At 38.8% G+C, this 8,664-nt stretch overlaps 1 long non-coding RNA gene across 1 annotated transcript; it reads right to left on the reverse strand.

Moving 5' to 3' along the window:
• Positions 1–273: 273 nt before the first annotated feature.
• Positions 274–8,300, reverse strand: LOC140591735 (uncharacterized). The gene is made up of 3 exons (XR_011992040.1): positions 8,099–8,300; positions 7,522–7,566; positions 274–283 (listed from the first exon to the last, which is right to left on the reverse strand). It is a non-coding gene; the product is annotated as an uncharacterized lncRNA (long non-coding RNA).
• Positions 8,301–8,664: the final 364 nt, after the last annotated feature.

Here is an 8,664-nt window from a genome sequence, read left to right on the forward strand (position 1 = left end):
TCTGCTAAAAAAAAAAAAAAATGTTATTAACTCTGACACACTCAACATGCTTATTTTACATCACCCGAATCGATAAAACAGCAATGGTAATGATTTTTTAAGTTGAGTACCTGCATTAATTTGCTGTTAACAATATCAGAACATACTACTGCAGTAATATCAATGCAAAGCAAAAGGAGGGTTTGGTCAGTTCTGGATATTTGAAATGCTTAAATGAATACAGACCGTAGTGTTAGAGCTCCCTTTTCAGCATAGTGGCCCCAGGCTGCTTCACAAGGGGTAGCTGAAATCACAGAAACCCCGCACGAAAAGGGGATTTAACTTTTACGCAAATGAATCACAATTACAAACACTTATAGCTAAAGTAAAATATATAAGGTTGAATGCCAATCAGTTGTATGTGCTAATAATAAAGGTCGGCCAATCAACACTTTGGGTTCCAAAGAGGCCATAGAGCTGGTGCCCATATTGCACATGCGTTGGACACGAAATCAGCACAGCTATTTGATCTATCAAGGGGAACATCCTTGAAAATCACAATAGCTTATACCAAATACTAGGAAATTGCATCAGCAAAGAGGAACTGAAATCACAAGTCGAAGCTCACTGACAGGGACACACACTTAACAGGATTACCACAGAACTGAATCAGAACCTGGAATGCCCTCTCAACAGACGTAATAAATCTCTAGCTTCACAAACCTGGAATTTATAGCAAGCCTCCCATCCATAATGGCTTGTTTTCCAAGGGCGATGCATAACCTGGTGTATGGAACACAAAACCTGAGCAGAAATGAGCAGTATGTTGATGCCTTTTTTCTTGGGTGGCTTTATGTTTGGAGAAAACCAAGGGATGCCATCAACCGACAATGTCGCCAAATATTATACACGGCATGGGATCCATAACAGTACAGGAAGCAATCCCACAGAAGCCGTTAGGTCTGATGATTCATGGTCATATGACAGCCAAGAAATATGAGGCTCAAGACGTCCCTATATCACATATCTAAACGCTTTTATGGGAAGCTCTGGAGCACTAAGTGCAAAGTTTATTTCAGACTCCTTCATCGTTCAAAGAACTGCAGATTTTTCTTCTCAAATAAATGATCTAATGTCCCACTGCACACAGTACAGGAATGATATGACAGCATACTAAAAAGGGCTGATGTTGTTCTAAAGGCTGTGCGTTCACACCACGAGCGGCAAGAGCATCAGAGCGACCAGAAGTCATTCATCGTCTATGGGAGGTGGCAAAGAGCAGCATGACGTGATTTGGACAGCGAGAGCATCAAAATGAAGTTGAAGCCCGGTCAACTTTAGGGTAATGAGATAAGACGCGGTACGGTGGCAACCAATCAGAATGTACAAATACTCCACTAAAGAGAGTTCCACAGAAGACAAGGGGGTAAACTTTTGTTCCGACCAAACACTTCCCAGGCACAATGGAGGAGAATCTGATCATTGCCGTAGCGTGGTTCCCAATTATTTATGATAAAGAAAAATGAGACATGGACCAAGGTATTTGAAATTATTGGTGATCCAGGTGAATTGGTGAAGTGCATGATATATTTTTGTGGATAAAGGAAAGAAATCACATACTAGTGTAATTTTGGCACCATAGAGTGCAAAACAATGCGAATTGTCTGTAACATTAACATTACTTATTTATAACATTAATGTTTGAAATAATACAATTTCATGTTCCAGTAGAACAGCCATGATACATTTTTAGTACTATTTATGCGACATGGATGATGCTGTCAAACAGGAGGTATTTTTACTAGCCTACTTTAGCACATAGCTCACAGACTTGGCTTAACTGAAGAAAATGATAAATGGCATTGAAATATTAAGCAGTGGCAGTTTGAGCATTATATTATTAAGCATATATGACATTTAAGGGTCATTTAAGCAATTTTCTTCGGGATCAATAACTTTTTGTTTTCATTGTTGTTTTGTTCTTATTGAAGAGCCCAATGGACATGGGGGTTATTCTGCTATTCAGACAACCATAAACAGAAATGTGCAAAAGTCTTAGGCAGTCAAAGGAAATGTTTAAAGCTATTTATTTGGGTAGTAAGTGTATATGTGCTGAGAATAAAAGAAAAAACACAATTTAAAATTAGAACATATGAAAATTAAAAATGACAGCAAAAACTAACAGGAATTTCTTCTATTCTCACAAAATTTACTGATATCTTATTGGATGGCTAGAAGACCACCGCTTCAGTTCAACCAGCTGGACAAAGACAACAATTTCTTAAATGGCTGGATTTAAAATCTGTTTCGTCCCTCTACTCTTTGTGGTTGGTGAAATGGGGGTAACCCATTCACAATAGTGAGGGTTGGGGGGCCGAAACCCACAAATGTAAAAATTTGTGAATAATATTGGGCCTTCCCAACGTCAACCCACAACAGTCTGCTAACCTGAGCAGTAGCATAAGAATTATATTACCAATGTCTAAACAACTGTACTGAACACTTTGCATGTCAAATTACTTTGTCATTTCCTATCTGGACCATTTATATAATATACAAACCATCTAAATGATACGAAATCATGCAAGTCTGCAAAGATATTACTAAAAATTACAAAAAATGGACAATTGACAGCACTAGAAAGTTTCAAACTTAGTCACAAAAACAGCTAACATGCAAGTGAGTCTGCTTGCCAAGACAAAGATACACGGCCAAGGCAAGGCTTTTATTATTAAAGACATAGTATGCACTTGCACTAACATCAGTAATATTTATATGGAATATAAATATATAATAAATATATTTATGTGTCATGTATGAGTGTCTGCAGTCTTTCAGCAGGTTGCAAGAATATTTCCGTTTAATTATTCACGGGTGAGTCCCGAATAAGAGAAACCGCAAATGTGAAGGGGTTACTGTACATATCGGTGCACACATATACTTACTCTGACATTTCAGTAAGCCTGTGTACATATCTAACTTAGGTTCCACGCAATAAATACATTGGTATATTTAGATTCATTCATTAAAAAAATAAAACAAATGCTGAATTTTAGTTGTATATTAGATATAATAAAAATGTATCTGGATTTATTGTGCATTTCACAAAGTGATATAACTAACTGCAAATGCAACTAAGATGCTCATTTTTATCTGACCTATAGTTTCTATTTCCTCCAAAACATTCATACGAAGACTCTGGACCATTTGCAAATGTGCACACTTTTTTCAGGGTTTGTTTTGTTTATGTTGTGCCTTTATAAATCCAAAAATGATTGTATAAATATGCGCACGAATGCTAACCCACTATTTTGTACAAAGTTTCTATAATTGAGGTCTGTGGTCAAGCCAAAAAATTACATGAGCTTATGGGATGGTAAGAGCAAATGTTGGGGTGACATTAGGAGAGGTTTCTAAATGGCTGATAAACCAATGGTTGATAAATTGTAACACCAACATGAAGGTCATTGAAGCATCGTTTTCTTAGTTTCTTAGACTGACTAAAATTTTTGCATAATACTGTAAATTTAAGTAGATATTAATGAAGTAGGCAGGTACGTAATGATAAGCAGGTCCCAGGTCCAGTTCTGGTACAATAAAATCTGTCGCAGCCTTCCTAACTAAAGCTTGTTGTCATTATAAGTTGGGGAATTGCTGTCTTAGAGACCAAAGCTATATTTTATGATCTTGCAGGCTCAGAAAATGGCTCAACAGCAAGTTCTGAGAGCTGAGTATACTTAAATCCATCCATCCATTTCCCATAACTGCTTTTCCAGGCCAGAGCTGTAGAACAATCACACACTACCAGGAACTCAGAGACAAAAGTTCACCTAAATGCACAATACGAAACTAAAGTACCAAGAAAAAAAAACAAATGTCAACGCAAGGAAGGCATGCAAATGTGATCACAGAGTCAGGGCTGAGAATCAATCCCACGGCCTTGTGTGTTTAACTATGTAGGTGAGATTTTGAATGTAGAGAAACACACATCAGTTATATGCTGCTCAGTTACCCATCTTCATCTGATGAACAGAAGATGTTATAAGGGACATTCATCTAGGACCTGCCACATCTGTGAGCTCCAGGGAACCTCGTCGAGGAGACATCAGTCACATCTGACTCTGTAAATCGGTCAACATGCAGCGGATATATAAGCAAGGGTACAAATCCCAAGTTGCTCTTGTCTCCTCCCCTCGATTTATACCTTTTATGTTGCGAAGTGCAGGAACTTTCAAAACATCTCCTGCTGAGTGTTCTCCAAGTTAGCATGGGTTTAGACCAAAAATACCAGCAATGATAGTACTAAAATAACACGACACAAGCTTGCGGTTGACTGGTGATCTTTACCACTTAGTTAAATCAGCTGCAGAGCAACATTTAATTAAAATTAGCAAGTCGTGTTAGAACTGTGAGTGCAAACTCACAACATTAATCCAGAGAAGAAATATGTGAGTCATTTACCACCCACTGAAAGCATGAAAAGTCAAGGTCTGGAGGACTGAGGCATTAATTAGATCTCAAGCTACATCACGTCATAGTTAAAGACAACTGAGGAACAGTTTAACCTAAACCCTTTAGCAGCTGGCGTGATGCGTAAGAACATCGCTCATCAGATAATGTTGATATTTCTCTATTCTGGTATCCACCTGTCACAAGCGCCTCCACTGATTACCAAATTGTGTATAGTGTTAATCAGTAAAATGGTTTCACTCTGCTTACTCTTCATAACCTTCAATGGATGTCCAGATAGAACAAAGAGTCACATACAGAAAAAAGAAACATGCAAAGTATTTTTTATATAAATGTTATATAATTTCTAAATGGAAAGGTCTGGATACCAGTGGCAGTTCTAGCTTGTACGGCACCCCTATTGGCACAGTCATTTTTATTAAGACATTAGGAACGATACAAATAAATAATGATACATTTTAAAAGTATATACATATAAAAATGTACACTAAAACAAGATTCATAAATATCAAAAATAAGTAACAAAGACAAATAGAAACAAGTTCTACTCCTGTATAAATAAAAAAGATTATTGATTTATTACACCATTACCCTGTTTGTTAACAAACATACAAGTGTTATACTAACCTATTTCATTACAAGACAGGACTGCATGATATTCAAAGAGAAAATCACATCGCATTGAAATATATGCAACCTATTTCATACTTCTGAGTGGTAGCCCGCCTAGCTCACACCCCTTGTCATACTTCTGAGCGGTAGCCCGCCTAGCTCACACCCCTTGTCATACTTCTGAGCGGTAGCCTGCCTAGCTCACACCCCATTTCATACTTCTGAGTGGTAGCCCGCCTAGCTCACACCCCTTGTCATACTTCTGAGTGGTAGCCCGCCTAGCTCACACCCCATTTGATACTTCTGAGTGGTAGCCCACCTAGCTCACACCCCATTTCATACTTCTGAGTGGTAGCCCGCCTAGCTCACACCCCATTTCATACTTCTGAGTGGTAGCACGTCTAGCTCACACCCCATTTCATACTTCTGAGTGGTAGCCCGCCTAGCTCACACCCCTTGTCATACTTCTGAGTGGTAGCCTGCCTAGCTCACACCCCATTTTATACTTCTGAGTGGTAGCCCGCCTAGCTCACACCCCATTTCATACTTCTGAGTGGTAGCCCACCTAGCTCACACCCCATTTCATACTTCTGAGCAGGGCTGTGGAGTCGGAGTCGAGGAGTCGGAGACAATTTTGGGTACCTGGAGTCGGAGTCGGCAAAAAGTAACCGACTCCGACTCCTACTAAATTTAAATGGGAATTAAAAAAGTAAGTTGAAATGTCCCAATTCACAAACAGTCATAATGAACTACTGTAAGAATAAAGCCCAATGCATGCAGTGCATAATGTTACCACAAAACGAACATGTCAAGTAACCATGAAGCATGCTTTTCATTGACTGTATGCGTCACTATATGGGATGTAATGCACAGGTAAGGTGCGGCACCGCTTTCCATTGTGTTGTGTTCCACTGTTACAGGGAACTGTGAACCTAGCCTAAAGCCCCCCATACATTTACAGATGCACTGCCGATTTTTCGGCCGTTCAACGAGTCATCACGCGTCAAACGCCAGAAAAATCATCTGGTGTGTTCTCAGCTCCGTCGGCTCCCCTTCGCTATGCGCTAGTGAAAACCTTTTTTTCATTGTGTTTGTCTTTAATCTGGCATTATAGTAGAGTGTTGGCTTCCTAGCCAGTAGTTCTGTGGTGAAATGACATGTATGTTGCCTTCCTTTCCTTCAATGGATGTAGAAAATACATTAGCATAGTATATACATACAGAGGAGTCGGAGTCGGGGAGTTGGAGTCGGAAGATTTAGAAACTGAGTCGTCAGAGTCGGAGTCGGAGCATTTATCTACCGACTCCACAGCCCTGCTTCTGAGTGGTAGCCCACCTAGCTCACATCCCTTGTCATACTTTTGAGTGGTAGCCCACCTAGCTCACACCCCTTTTCATATTTCTAAGTGGTAGCCCGCCTAGCTCACACTCTAGATTCAGGTTGCCTACTCTGAAACGGTTAACTGACCCGCACGGTGACATATCATCATAGACGTGACATGCACCAATCACACAAATGTCACCATTACAATTTTTTTGTGTGGACACCCTATATCCCTCCCAGCTAGATGCTGCCCTGGGTGATTGGGTGGTTCAATCTTATAACTTACAATTAAATTAAAACTGTATAAATTACATACCTACTAAATCTGACCAATCAAGATCAGATACTTCGTAAATATACATATATCTTCAACACTAACTGCCATAAAAGTACTAAGGAAGTGGTCAGCTGGCTTTTTTTCTAGAAGGCCTTTATTGTCATTGAACAGATAAAAAATACAACAAAAACATCTGCATCTCTCTTATGACACACAGACACAGAGGTGAGGGCAAAGCAATTTTTCTGGCACCCTTTGAACAGTGTTTTCGACTAAATGGCCTGATAGTGACAAGATTACTCAGCCACAAGATCTTCATTGGTAATGTGGATTTCTGCATGCTTATTTCCCAAATTCCTTGTTTGTGAAGCTTCATTTTAACAAACATATCTATTGACTCATACATGAAAAGAGGGTCTTAAACAATGGTTATTTGGGTCAGTGAATGTATTTTTATGGGTAAGAACAAAGTTCTTTTACTAATCTTGTACTTCACTGAGTGAAACTGACAATCAATTGGATTATTTTGGCATTAGACCTATTCCAGCTCATTCAAAAAAGGCCGGTTGTGTCACTCGATTGTGTTGCAATGGATCACATTCACGTTTGTTTGTAAAGGTCAGCTTTAAGCTAAAATTAAAGTGACAGCTGAGTGTACCTCTGTCATTGTGCGTCAGTGATACATTTTATTCCTGTTCATGTTCTTATTCATTTTCTCAGATGAAATATGTCCATTGAATAAGCTCTGGAGTAATTGGGGGTTAAGGGCTTTGCTCAAATATTAAATCACTCTGCCGACCCTAGGATTTGAACCAACGTCCTAACCTGCTGAGCCACACAACCCAAATGTCACCTCTCACCTTTCATACCAGACACCGTTCCAGCAGTGGCAACGCCTTGATACCCTGTCCATGAAAATCACACACACGAGAGGAGACAAGACATGCTTTTGTAAGAGGCCAACACCTACTCATACCCAACACGACACAAGTATGCAGACACTTGCGCAAACATGCTACTTTCATACAGGGACCAAGTAGTACACAGTAGTGGCCGTTGTACCCCAAATTCCTGCCAAAGTAGGTGCCAAAGCACATTGTCATATGGTTTCCTCGGGTCCTAAAGCACATGCGTTAAATTTCAACATTTAAAATAGTTTATTCAACAATTCTTTTAATATAATTATTATTCACCCTGTAAGGTTTTATATCACTGTTTATGCGTTGCATTTCAAAATAAGCCTTTTAATTTTAATCGGGAATTATCTAAAACGAACTGTAACGCTAAGTTAGTAAGTATAGGTAACCAATAAAATGACTGTAGTATCTGTTAGTAACAGTGCATATTTATAATATTAAAAGCTGAATGCTTTATTTTAAAGGTCCGATCCCATAATTTATTTAAAAAAAAAAAAAAAAACTTTTTCACAATATTTACCAGTCTCACTATTCGTGAACAGTATCCCCGCTCATTACTTAAAGTTCGAGGCAGGCATAAAGTTTCCGGCTTCGGTCCAGAGTCTGCGTTTCTTGAGCACAATATTTAACCTATATTAGTACAGTACAACACATAATGAGAAACATTTCAAGCAGTTGCTAAATGTTACTACAGAATAAAATAAAACGTCTCTCCCACTTTAAAGACCTTCTGAAGCCGGAGTTCAATGTACTGTCACACGTGCTTTACGCAGGCACGTGAGAGGCCAAGCTAGAATGGACGAACCGATTTGCAGAAGCTCTTCGAACAAAAGGGGAAAAGTAAACATCGTAGAAATTATTTTAACAGCCATGACAGTTTCTCTAAAAATCATTATTGGAAACTAAATAATAACTTTTTTATTCAAAGTCACAAACCAAATATATGCATCCAAATAAATGCAAAAACATTTGGCTATAACTAACCCCTTCCGCTAAAGTTGGTTTGACCTCAGCTGAAGGAGGCTACCAAAACGTAAAATTCACTAATTCACAAATATTGTTAGGATACTAAAATATGGACAAATT

This window comes from Paramormyrops kingsleyae, chromosome 6 (assembly GCF_048594095.1).
Source record: "Paramormyrops kingsleyae isolate MSU_618 chromosome 6, PKINGS_0.4, whole genome shotgun sequence".
NCBI lineage: Eukaryota > Metazoa > Chordata > Actinopteri > Osteoglossiformes > Mormyridae > Paramormyrops > Paramormyrops kingsleyae.